Source organism: Balaenoptera musculus, chromosome 16 (assembly GCF_009873245.2).
Source record: "Balaenoptera musculus isolate JJ_BM4_2016_0621 chromosome 16, mBalMus1.pri.v3, whole genome shotgun sequence".
Classification (NCBI taxonomy): Eukaryota; Metazoa; Chordata; class Mammalia; order Artiodactyla; family Balaenopteridae; genus Balaenoptera; species Balaenoptera musculus.
Genome location: NC_045800.1, coordinates 35907265 through 35920414, shown reverse-complemented (window position 1 = coordinate 35920414; position 13150 = coordinate 35907265). Strand labels below are relative to the sequence as shown.

Here is a 13150-nt window from a genome sequence, read left to right as displayed (position 1 = left end):
AACCATTGTCATCATAGTTGAGAATTTGCTGTGTGCACTGTACAAAGTACCACTAGAAAAGAAAGATGATCATTAAGGGACATGGTCCCAGCTCTGAAACTCATGTCTTCTTATGGCTTCATTTTTTCAATCATGGAATTCCTATTCTTCTGAGCCTCCCGGAAATGTATTAGGAAAACCACTGACATGAAAATTTAAACATTTTGGGAGAAGACACTTGTAAATTCCTCATATTATTATTTCCAGGTATCATAATCTAACTCGCAAGAAACAAATGAAGCAGAAGTATTGGGTCTGGTTCTAGCTTCCCCATCATAGGCTGTGTAGCTCTGCATCCGACCTTGGCTTCCTTGGGTCCTGATTCTTCATATAAAAGGAATCAGATGGCCTCTGTTATCTACAAAAGTCCTTCTGGCTTTAAAATTGTATGATTCCAGGATGTATGAAAATCTCATCATTGGAAGGCCAAGGTCAAATGCTATGAAGCAAAAAGACCAGATGTTCAAATATAAACAACCAGATGCCAGGGGGCAATGACACTCAAGGAAGGCAAGGGAGCAAGGAAGGCATGGTGTGTCAAGTAAATTCAGAATTAGACTGGGCCAAAGAAGAATTGATGGAGCACCTGGAAAGGAACATCAAAACGAGTAATGAGGGGTTTGTTTTGCTTTTAGCATCATCAAAGGGAAGAAGACTTAAATCAGACCATTTGATGATCACAGTGCAAAAGGTGCCCTAAGGGAAGGAAATGAAATACTATAATAGAGACCAAAAGAATTATTTGTTGGGAAACCACTGGGGAGATTCTCTTTCCTAAATTGTCTTCTGAGGCAGAAAAACAGAGCTAGACAGAGAGAATGTTCTGGTCCCATCCACGAGAAAGCCCTAAAGGAACTCTAAGTACAATCAGAGAACAAATCTTTGACCTGTCACTATGAACTATTCCTGGACTAGGGACTGCCTGTGTGATTCCCATTTTATCAAGAATATTATGGGGACGGGGAGGACCAGGGTGATTACAGGGCCCTAGCAGCGCAAGAATCCCTGATCATCCGTCCAACCTCACTTTGGGAAGCAGAAACAAGTGGTACCAAGCCAACTGGATTATCATGAATTATCCACCTCTTCCCAAAGTGATGCTAAGGCTCAACTTCTGAAAGAAATCTGGAAGGAAGGCAGAGAAAAGGGTTTCTCCTCTCTTTAAAGCGATAATACTCATAACAAATAACAACAATAAAATAACTATCATTTACTAAGTGCTTTCTATGTACCAGTCTGTGGCTTACAGGTTCACCCAGGTTTGACTGCCCAGTTTTGAATCCTGGTTCAGCCTCTTCTTGGCTTGTTGATCTTGGGAAAGTTTCTGAACTCCCTTGGACCTTAGTTTTCTCATCTAGAAATAATAATGGAATCTATGTTAAAGGGTCACTGTGATATAATTCATTTAAAGAGCTTGGAATAATGCCTGACCCATAGTAAGACCTCAACAAATATTACCTATTACAATGATTATTATTAATTAATTTACATTTATTATTTCACCTAATTCTCAAACAACCCTATGAGTTAGGCACATATACTAATAATATCACCAATTAACAGACTGAGGATATGGCAGTTCACAGAAGTTAAATAACTTGCCTAAAGTCACACAGCTAGTTACTGGTATATGTTTCAGAATTGGAAAAGCTTGATGATAATAAACTTGTATTTCATTGATAGTATAAATGCATGTTGGATTTGACTTTATATGGCAAAATGTCACTTTATTATACCTATTAAAAAATTTAAGTTATATTAAGATGGTTCTGCTAGGTTCACTCTGTATAAGAGGAAGAGATTGGCGAGAGACAATGAAACCATTAGCAACCTTATTGTAGTGACACAATTGTAAAGAGAAAATGCCCTGAATCATGGGCCAGTTCAGACTAGAAAAACAAGTCAGAGATATCCTGATGTGGAAGGGGGAGGCCTGAAGAGAAGGAAGAGTCAAAGACCACCCATTTTAATCTTAAAGGGCCCAAAGGATGGTGGTAACAGGTAGAAACAGGGAAGTCAGGAGGACAGTTGGCAATGGGGAGTTCGCTTTTAGATGGACAGAGCATGGGGTGATGGCTGGGAATTCGAGATTCTGCCACTGACATCTCTGTGCCTTAGTTTCCTCTCCTACAAAATGAGGAGTTGATCTAGAATTAATCCTTTGGAGTCCTTCCAGCTTCCTAGAGGATGCATGTAAATGAAATAGAGGAAGTGGAAGAAATATCGGGGCTTAAAGAGTCAGTGAGTGCTCAAGGTATTGGGTCATTAGTCTGACTTTGATGTAAAAGAGGAAAATGGGACAATGATTGACATTTTTAAGATTAAAGAAAACTGTGCCTTTTAAGAAATTACTTAGGTGGGATAATTAATACAGTCATATCTAGAATGGAGGCTGTCTCCAAATTAACCCAAGAAATCTAAACTAAAATGTATAAGAATCAAAGTCAAGTAGCCTTTATTTGTCAGAGAGATAAACTTCAGTTTGTGTGGTGTGATGTGAAGGTGTTACGAAAGTCCAGCTGCCCCAAAAATATCTTTCTGATCCTCTTAAAATGTTGCCTGGATTTCCACCATTAAAATAAATCCCTTTGAATGTGGTTTGTCTTGTAAAATGCACATTTATTTCACATTCAGCTGTTGTCATGCTTTCTGGTGAATTAGTGAAGCAGGCTGACAACTAGCTAAGGACAACCAACCAAGGAGACAAAGCTTTGGAAGAGGAGGTGGAAGGGATCCTTTCTTTTTTTTTTTAACATCTTTATTGGAGTATAATTGCTTTACAATGGTGTGTTACTTTTTGCTTTATAACAAAGTGAATCAGTTATACATATACATATGTTCCCATATCTCTTCCCTCTTGCATCTCCCTCCCTCCCACCCTCCCTATCCCACCCCTCTAGGTGGTCACAAAGCACAGAGCTGATCTCCCTGTGCTATGCGGCTGCTTCCCACTAGCTATCTATTTTACGTTTGGTAGTGTATATATGTCCATGCCACTCTCTCACTTTGTCACATCTTACCCTTCCCCCTCCTCATGTCCTCAAGTCCATTCTCTAGTAGGTCTGTGTCTTTATTCCCGTCTTGCCACTAGGTTCTTCATGACCTTTTTTTTTTTTTTCCCTTAGATTCCATATCCTTTTGATATGTGTGGCATTGCTCACATCATTCAGTTCAGCGATGTGTGGGCTCCTGTTGTGCCCAGGTCCCGAGCTACGTTCCAGAGGTGAAAACGTTAGTAGATTGTGGTTCATTGCCTCAAGATGCTTACAGTCCAGAGAGTGGGCTGCATGAAGGTCACGGAGCTGGGGGAGTTTTGAAAAGCGGGACCAGAGACTCAGAAAGGAAAGGTGGAGGGACAAAGAAGATTCTCTACCATCACAATCTCATTGAAGGATTGGACACTTGATTCAAGGAAGGCTTTTTCTTGATCTCAGTGAGTTCCCCTAAGGAACCACCAAAATTTAAACTGGCAGGTTTGATACTACATTGGCTGCAGAATGACAGATCATTCCAACTCCTTTAATTAAATGATTTTTTTGGTCCTTTGAAATTTAAATTAGTAAAATTTGACTATATCAGAACTTGTCAGCTATATTGTTGACTACGAAACACACGTCCGTTGCTATTTTTCATGTCCCTCTCCTCTTGCAGAACTTCACATATGCAGGACTGACCGCACAGTGGGATTGCTGAGGCTGGTGGAAATGTAGAGGAATGGGAGCTAGAAGGATAACTGAGCACTTCTTTAAACAGCAGACCAGAGGAGCACCGCAGTCCCATAGATGGCATTCAACCAGAACCCTGAGACATAACTTCTAATAATGGAGAGGATATTCAACTACGGCTTAAAAGATATGGGGGACCAGTTGTGGCTCTGGTATTTGCTAGCTGAATAACTACAGGAAAACGTTACAATACTCACCTATATTTATTGAAGACAGACTATATGACAGGTACCGTGCTATGTGTTTTACTTGTAAAAACATTTAATTCTTTCAACAACCCACTGAGGTAGGTTCTATCATGTTTCCTGTTTTATACATGAGGAAACTTAAACACAGATAACTTCAAGATCATATTACCTAACATTTGTCAAAGCAGGGATTTGAATACAGGTAGTCAAACGCTAATGCCCGTGGTTAACTACTATGATACACTAGTTACCTAAGTCTTTGAGGCCTCAGTTCCCTTAAAAATGGACATGTTGGGTCAGACAATGTCTAGATCTCTTTCTGGCTTTAAAATGTTATGATTCTAATTATATGAATTATACCTGTACTTAATATACTTGGGGTTAATCTCTGTTTCTGAGTGGTCTGTCTTAGAGAACTCAGCTCCAAAGACAAATTTCTGAAATCTGGTCTTATTTCCTAGCCATCTCTTGTGTTTCATTCGAGTTGGACCATATTATTCGCTGCTCCACCAAGAATGTTCTTCCTCAATCTCCATCTATTGAAATTCTATCCAGCCTTCAAAAACCAACTGAAATGCCACCTCTTTCAAGTAGCCATTCTCAATCTTTGGAGATTTAGACTGGAGATGTATTAGACTGTTGGGGGTTGAGATCTAGGAAAAATATCTGTGTTAATGAAAGGAAAAGATGTAGGATAAGGAGAAGAAAGGGTGGAGGGAAACACTTGGAGATGAGGAAGGTTAAGAGGACCATCAGCAGTGTCGTTGGTGACCCACACCAGCAAACCCTTTCCTGAGATACACAATCATGAAGCCACCAAAGTTCTATTCAATGATGCCTAGCTAGTAGGTGTGAGGGGAGGATTAAAATGAGATAACATAGGTGAAATAGTGTCTAGAGAGGCAACAGTGTTATAGTTCCGAACTCCGTTACCTACATAGGAACTCGCTCATCTCCTTCATGCTGAAGAAGGCTGCCCGCCTGCCCAGGAAGGAGTAGGACAAGCAGAGGTGGGACGGGACTCAGTGGGGGAAAAAGAGGTCAGGAGGAGGTATATGGGAACGCAAGGAGAAAAATGAGAGCCAGAGATAGAGAAGTAAGAGAGAAAAAGTAAACATACAGGAGTCATGGGAGAGAAGAGGATGGAAGGAGAAGTGGAAGCAAAAGGGCAAAGAGAAGAAGAAAGAGGAAGGGAGTTCTGGGGCTTGGAAAGAAAAAGTTTGCGCTGCCCTGGCAAAACCCATCCCCCAGAGGAAGAGTCCTGGAGGTAAGCAAGTGAAGCACCCAAGTCCAGAGCGCTCTCAGATTCCTTCTCGTTTCTCTGTTCTCATCTGTTATTGGAGGGGTTCTGACCCCTGCCCTCTGCTGCTTTCTACCACTGGGTGGTCCTGGAAGGTGAGAGGAAGGAAGGAGCCAGGGGATTCCTTCCACTCTCTCTGCTTTGGGAGGCATCTCCAGCAGTAGTTGCACTTCCTTCATGGCTCCAGCTCCCACTGGACAAGCCTTCATGGTTCTGGCAGCCTCCTCCCTTTGTCCCTCCAGCCCTAGGGGAGGAGATGTACCCAGCAGTTGCTAATCTCAGGGTTGCCTCACCTTCTCCTGGTTGTAATTCTAGTTCTTTCAACAGCTTTGTAACTAATGCACTGCATTAAATTATCACTATTGAAGTACCTGGAAAAGAAAACTTTACTTTCACTTGGATTCACCCTTGGAGTTCAAAGACAGCTCTCTCAGGGAAAGCCATGCATTTCGTGAGAGAAAGAAATCCAGCCATCCCAAGAGTTACGAAGGGTCAGGGGCCACTTCTCCAGTGTTTGATTAGAGAGTGATGAATCCACAGTGGCTGCCAGAGTTGAGGAACTCTTAGCCAGGGAATTATCTGTAAAATGACTGGGTTTGTGGCCATTCGTGTCCATTCCTTCATGATTTACTGTACTCACTTTGATCACCTTGAACCTCAGTATACGGAACATCTCAGTTTTATTCCTCCAAGGGTTATTAAGTGCCCATGATGAGTATAGAGGGCACATAGCTAGGTGTGGTGAGGCGGAGACACAGAGACATATTGGGAGGACATTCTCAGTTTTTGGAAGTGTTTGCTTTTTGCAAGATAAGGTTTGTGGATGGTCTATCAAGAGACCCTTTTGATACTCTCGTGAGTTTTTGCAGTTCCAGCAGAGCTGCAGACACTCAATTTTATTCTTCGGGCGTTCATCTCTCCCATCCCCAGAGCCCTGTTAAAACCGGGTTCCTGTTCTTAGGAATTCACAGCCTAGTGGGGACACAGAGTGGGCACACGACTGACCCTCAGGCCAGGCTGATGGCAGCCACAAGGGAGGATTCTGCACAGGCGTCGGGGAGGCTGCACAGAGATGGTGGACAAGTTGAGTCTATTAAAGTTTGACAGGTAGAGGGGGCTACGGGTCTTCTGGCAGAGAACAGAGCAGGATCAAAATCAATTGTGAAAGAACAGGGGCATCTGAGGTGTTGTCTGTAGACAAGGGTCTTGGGGGAGAGGGTTGGGCACTGGAAGAGAGGCTGAAAGGTGGAGGCCCAGCTATGGAAGACTCTGAGACTAAGCAATTGGGGTTTGAGGCTACGGGAGTCATCGGAGGATATTGAGCATCATGTGGCAAGGTCAATTCTGGGATGGCAACTTTGAATTCTGCGCGGAGGACGGATTTACACGCAGAGAAGCTGGAGACAGGCGAAGGAACTGCGAGGTCCCAGAGATAGCTCATACATGGGAAGCCTCAGCTTGACCATCACCAAAGGGGCATGTAAACCTCAATTGAGCGGCTTTTCTCTCCACCAAGGGCAAGCGTCCTCCGTCTCTGTGTGTGTGTGTGTGTGTGTGTGTGTGTGTGTGTTGGCGGGGGGGGGGGCGGGAGAAGGAGAGAGGGGGAGGGGGGTTCCTTCTACGGCTGGAAGATACGAGGACTCCAGCCTCCGAAGTTTCGAATTTCTCCTTGCCAAGGTCGGGCCCCTACAGGTGGGCGCTTTCGAGCCCCGGCCCAACGTGCGGGCTCCGCGCCCGGCCGCCGCCGCGGCTCGTCCCCTCCAGGCCCGGACGCCGCCGCGGGCCGTGCCGGGCAGGGCGCTCCGGGAGCTGCGCGGCGGCTGCTCGAGGAGGCCTGGCGGGCGGCGGCGAGAGGCTGTGCCCCAGTTTGTGTCCAATCAGGGAGTGCGGGCTGTGCCCCGAGCCGGGCAGCAATGCGTAAACAAACCCACTGCAACTCCTCCGCCCCCTCGGCGCGCTCGCCCCGCGCCCGCCGCCGCCGCCGCCGCCGCCGGCTCTGCTCGCCTCGCGCCCGCCCGCCGGGCCGCCCCCCCAACCGCCCCGCCCGCGGCCCCGCCCCGCCCCCGCCGGCGCGGGCGCCCTCACCTACCGCCCCACGCGCGCGCGCTCGCGCACCACGCGCCCCGCGCGGCCCGCCCGGCTCGTGGCCTCCCGAGAGCAAGGTAAGGGCGATGCGCCGGGACGCGGGCGGTTCCCCCGCCCGGCGTGGCCGGGGGAAGTTTCTGGCGTCGCCGTATTCCGCCGGGCCGGGAGGAGGCCCCCGGTGGCAGGGGAGCCCAGTGAGCGGGAGGGGGCCGCCAGGCGCCTGGGGGTCACAAGTTGCCTAACCTGCCATCGGGGCGGGCCGGCGGGCTGCGCGGCGGGGCGGGCGTCGCGCCGAGAGGGGCTGGAAGCGCGGCGGGCGAGGGGAGGGCCCCGAGGAACTTTCTCCTCCCCGGCGGGGCTCCTGCCAGCCCCGGCTGCGGCCCGGCCGCCGGAGCGGCTGGCTCCCCGGCTGGAGGGAGCCCGTGAAACGTGTTTGAAGAAGCTGACGCAGTTTGTGACGCTCGCGGCTTCCTGACGGGGACCGGCAGCGGCAGCGCCTTCTCCGAGGAGGGACGAGCCGAGGCGGCGCTCGGGCCCTTCCCCCCGCCCGGAGCCGCGCGCCCCGGCGCCTAGTTGGGGGGCTGGGGGCTCGGGGCGCGAGCATCCAGTGGAGGCCGGGAGTCGGGCCCCGGCAGCGCGCGTCGCTTCCGTTTTGATTAGCTCGGGTTATTATATAAGATGTCACGGAGAGGAAAGGGGCGAGCGGGCGGCGCGTTGGCCTTCCGCGAGGGGCGGGGAGGGGCGGGAGGCAGGGCGGGCAGGGACCCACCTGTGCGCCCTCCGCGCCCCCTGCGGGTGTTGCCCGCGCGCCTGCCGGGGACGGGGAGGTGCGGGGCGGCGGCCGGGTGGACCGACGTGCCCGCCGCTCCCCTCCCGCCCCCGGGAACACTCGGGCAGCGGCCGAAACGTGCCGTTTCCTCTCCGCCGCCTTGCCTGGGTCGACTCGTTTCTAGCTCCAGGCGTTTGTACTTTGAAACATTTGTTTAATATTAAAGAAGCTGCGTGTGCGGCCGTCCTAGTGCGCCCGGAACGTGTGGCCGTGGGCTCCGGGGCGGTGAATGAATCATCGGCCCGCAGACTGGGCGCCGATGATTCCTGCGGGGTCCACCCCGCGCGTACTCGCCGTGTGCCTCTGACCCAGGGACGGCGACCCTTCCTCGGCGGTGACGCCTTGGAGGGCCGCGGGAGAGGGAATGCAAAAGGGCGGCGGCTTAGTTTTCCCCCTCCTTCCGCAATTTGGGGGAACTTTGGGGGTGTCCGAGTCCCCACATTTCCCGAGGCTTGTTTCCCGTTCTTAGAAGAGTTACAAGATTCCACCTGGCTGTGTTGATGAGTCGGTGGAGGAGCGCTGATTCGCTGCAGGGTTGGATCCTCTCTCATTCAGAATCTGGATGGCTCTGAAGGAATCCTTCTAGTAATTGCCTCTACTTAAGTACCAATAAAGTAATTAGCAAAAAGTTTAAAAGTTAGTGGATCTTAAAAGAAAAATCAGTGGCTCCTAAGTAGAGGAGTTCTACTTAAAGGTTTAGGTTTTGGGTTTTGTTTTGTTTTGTTTTAATGAGCCAAATCCTAAAAGGAACCTAGTTTGCCAGAAATTAAGAACTTTTGACCACTGTGACCACCCTTGAAGACTCAACTTGACTCATTCCCACCATACCCCCACACTTGTAGGATTAAGAATAAAGTTTTCTCATCATTTAGGACTCACCTCAAACGGCATCTACTCAGCAAGGCCCTCTTGATCACCTTAAGTAACCTCTCACCCCTCACCCCAGGGACCACCCCCAGTCCTATTTTATTTTCTTCATAGCACTTAATCGCTATCTGAAAGGATTTTCTTGGGTGTTCTTTAAGTCCTGACCCTCTGCACTAGAAGGTAAGCTCTACTCTGGCAGGAATTTTTGCCTGATTTGTTCATTGCTATAACTCTAACACCTAGAACAGTGCCTGGCATATTAGGCAGTCAGGATTTGTTGACTAGTGAATGAATAAATTCCTTTTTCCTGATTTCTTGGTGGGACTATCTTTGACAGTTGAAATTTACTGCCTTGTGTGGGCAAGGCACTAAGATGGTACAGTTCTAATTTCTTTTCTTCCAGTTTTCTTTTGATTGATTCATTTCCTCCTCTATGCTGTTAACTTACAGCACAAGATGGGTTTGAGCATCATATCCTAAGATGCTGAGTACCAGGCATGTGGAGCCTTGTCGAGAGAAAGGGTGTTAGCTGTATAAGTTAATGGATGATTAAAAATATTATCTATGCTAGTTGAAAAAAAGGTACAGGATATTGAAAGGGAATCGGCAAAGTCAGATTCCCACAGTGCTATATGTTTCCACTTGTACTTGAAATACTGATATTTCTATATTCCTCCCTCTCCACTGCCTGCACACCAACCTCAAATTGAGCTGCAGTTTGGGAAGGTCCATAGTAGGTAGCATTTACTATGAAGTATTAATTTAACTAAACAAATACAAGATATACATCTCTGCAGGGGCCTTAACTCTGTTGTTGTTAGTGTCAATGGCTTAACTCTGTAGAAGAGTAGATAGAAGGAGTTATTTTAAATTATATTTTAATTTTAACATCTTAAATGAATTGTAAAGAATTAAGTTAAAACTATGTCAGTGATATAATGGAAGAAGGATTAGAAAGTCGTGCTTCATACTTCCTCCTTTGAGAATAAATTTTAGTAAACTTTTTTATTATAAATAACAAACTTTGGAGGCATATTAGTTGGCTTTATACTTGTAGGAATATTTTCAGAACTCAGTGCCTCCAAAGTCACTGCCAAAGAAGAGTGGGCTTCCAGGAGTTCCCTTTCCATAGCAGTAGCTGTGAGCACTTTCAGAAGTGTAATCTCAAGAGTGAGCTCAGACATAATACAGTTTGAAAGCTAAAAGGGACCTTGAAATTGGTTGGCATAGTTCATTCCTTTTTATCAGTCCCTTTACTGAGGTAACTAAGGCACAGTGAGATGACTTGTCCGGTGTGCAGGTCTGGGATTAGAACCAAGGGTCCTGACTTCTTGTTGGAAGCCGTCAAATCAGCCAGAGGTCCTATAGTTGGGGGACGAGTGGTCCCTCTGGTTAGTGGACTGTCTGCCTCTTGCTGGTGAACTCTCAGGGAGTGAAATGAGGTCGTATTCAACTTTGTAGCCTCCGATGTGCCTTGGACATCTAGGGGCTCAACACATACTTGTTGGGTGTAGTTGGACAAATGTATTTTAAGTTGAAAATATATTTAAGGATTGAGAAACCAGAAAAACATATCTCTTTTCCAGAATGAAGATGTTTTTGATAAGAAAGTCAGAACGTTGGCAGTAATTAACCTTAGAACTTTTATAGTAATGAGGTTGCTGTTTAATTTTCACGCCTCCAGAATTTCAAATAAAATGGCTTACAACTTGTGAGTGTGTGCACTTGCTTAGGTGGCATAATTATTCACTGAAGAAACAATCGGAGGCTGTTTCAGGACACCTGGTAGGTCTTGCCTTTGCCACGGTGTCCAATTAGAAAAGCCTAGACTGTACAGCCAGATAGAATTGGGACCTAAGCTCAGCTCTGCCCCTAACAAGTAGGGCTCTCTGTAGCAAGTTACTTAACTCTTTTGAGCATTCTCTTGTCTCTGAATGGGGGTAATACCACCTACCTTGAAGGATTGTTGTGACACTGGGGTAAGGTATGGAAAGTGCCTCATGTACACTAGGCCCTTAATAAATGGTAACAGTTGTATTATGATTTCTGATTTAAGTGACCAGGGGAGCAGCTTAATTTCTTAAAGCTTCCGTTTTATCAGCTGGAGAGTTGGTGATTGGCATGGAAGGAGGGGAATTAAATGATCTCTAAGATCTTATCTAACTGTATAGTTTAAGGAACTGATAAAGAATGCACAGTTCTACAATTTTAGTTGAAATGATTCATAGATCCTTGATCTAACAAGAGCAACTGCAAAAATGGTTAATTTCTAGGCCTTCCTAAGAATTTGGCTTAATTAGCTTTGGTGATATTAAGTACATCTTCATTATTTTATATGCTATATGGTGGATACAGAGTTAACTTGAATATATCCACCTCTCATTCAGCTTACTATATATAAGGCAGTATAAGGAGTATATGGGTTAATCAGACATAGGCACCCTTTCTTTGAGAGGCTTAAGAGGCATGTAGGGCGCATAAGACAGGTGACCAAAGGCTTTATTATATGGAGGCACTGTTACAGAGGCATAAAGAAAATGCTTTGTTTTTTTTTGCTTTTCGTTTTTTGTTCTTGGCCGCGCCGGGCGGCATGCGGGATCTTAGTTCCCCCACCAGGGATTGAAGCGTGCCCCCTGCATTGGGAGCACAGAGTCTTAATCACTGGACCGACCACCAGGGAAGTCCCAAGAAAATGCTTTGTGATTTCAAGGAAGGAACACACTGTTTCTAGGCAGAAAAATTGGGGAAGATTTAGTGAAGGAATCTTGAGCTTTAAAGAACTGGTAGAACTTCAACTGGCAGAGATGTAGGGCTCAGCCTGTGCTAAGACTTGAAGGAAAGAGTATATGAGCATATCCAGGAATGGAGAGGAATGTGGTTAAGCTGGAGGGTGAGGAGCCTTGAGGCAGGATAGTGGGACAGCAGGCTGCCTGGCAGAGTTAGGACCATATTGTGGGCACCTTGAACACTGGGCTCAGGAGCCTGTTTAGTAGGCAGTAGATAACTATCAGAGGTAGTTTGAGTGGGGGAATTAAAGCTATGCTTTAAGAAGATTAATCTGTATTGGGGGAGTCATGGATAATCCCACTTTGAAAGCTATTAAAATAGTTCCTGGGAGAGAAGCAGTGAGAACCTAAATTAGAGTGGGGGCAGTTGGGTGGGTGAGACCCTGTAGAAATAGTAAATGCAGCAGGACTTGTTGGCTAACTGGAGGAGGGAATTGAGGCAGAAGTCAGAGACTGAAGCGGAGTGACTTTGGATGGTGATGGCAGAAATTGAAATAGTTGGAAAGGCCACTAGTAAAGCACCTGTAAGTAGTATGCAGTCAGTAAATATTTGTCTAATGGAAGTTTGCATTTGGATATGTTAATTGCTTTGTGCCTATGAAGCTATCCAAATGGATGGCAGCCATTAAAAACAGAGATGGGTTTGAGAGCATCCTTACGAGGGGGGATGGTGAAGCTGTGAGAAGCGTTCAGAGTATGGGTGAGAAGAGAAAAAGACCAGGGCAGAGTCGGAAAAACCATGTTTTTGGGTTTGGAGGGAGACAGAAAGAGGCTGACAGGATGCCGAGAGGAAAGAAGCTGGAAGAGAACAAGGAAAAAGGTAGGGTAAAGGAAGGTGAGGAAAGAGAATTTAGACGGGACAAATAACGTCGAGGCACTGAGATTGAAGACTGAGAAGAGGTTAGATTTGTCAATGAGACCATTGTCAGTAGCCTTTGCGGATCAGGGGCAGTTGGGCAGTGGAGATGGAAGTCAGCCAGCTACCTGAGAGGTGCCTGAGCAGGAAGGAAGCGGAGAGAGTAAGTGTAAATGAGGATTGGTCTGTGAAAATTGGAGAGGACGATAACTTGAGGTGATGAGAGGGCCAGTGAGACGGTCTTAAACAAAACCGTGAGAAAGGCCCGAGAGTGTTGTGGGTCGAGTGGTTGTCAGTGGAGAGGAAGAGGCTGAGCATCAGGAGAGGGAGTGGGAGGGTGGTGCGTGCTCCAGGTTAGTGCTCCTCAAGTAGGAGGGATGGGAGCTGGAGAAGGTGACCACACACCCGATGGCCCAGGGCAGCCTCCGTTCACACCTGCTACCCCAGTTCAGTTATAGGATAACAAATAATGCCT

At 46.9% G+C, this 13150-nt stretch overlaps 1 protein-coding gene across 1 annotated transcript in view; it reads left to right on the top strand.

The window, feature by feature from the left end:
- Positions 1–7346: 7346 nt before the first annotated feature.
- The window catches only part of PCGF5 (polycomb group ring finger 5), a 116013-nt gene continuing 110209 nt past the window's right edge, over positions 7347–13150 (top strand). Inside the window, 1 exon segment of the mRNA XM_036828244.1 lies at positions 7347–7414. The gene's annotated coding sequence lies outside the window, so the exon portion shown is untranslated.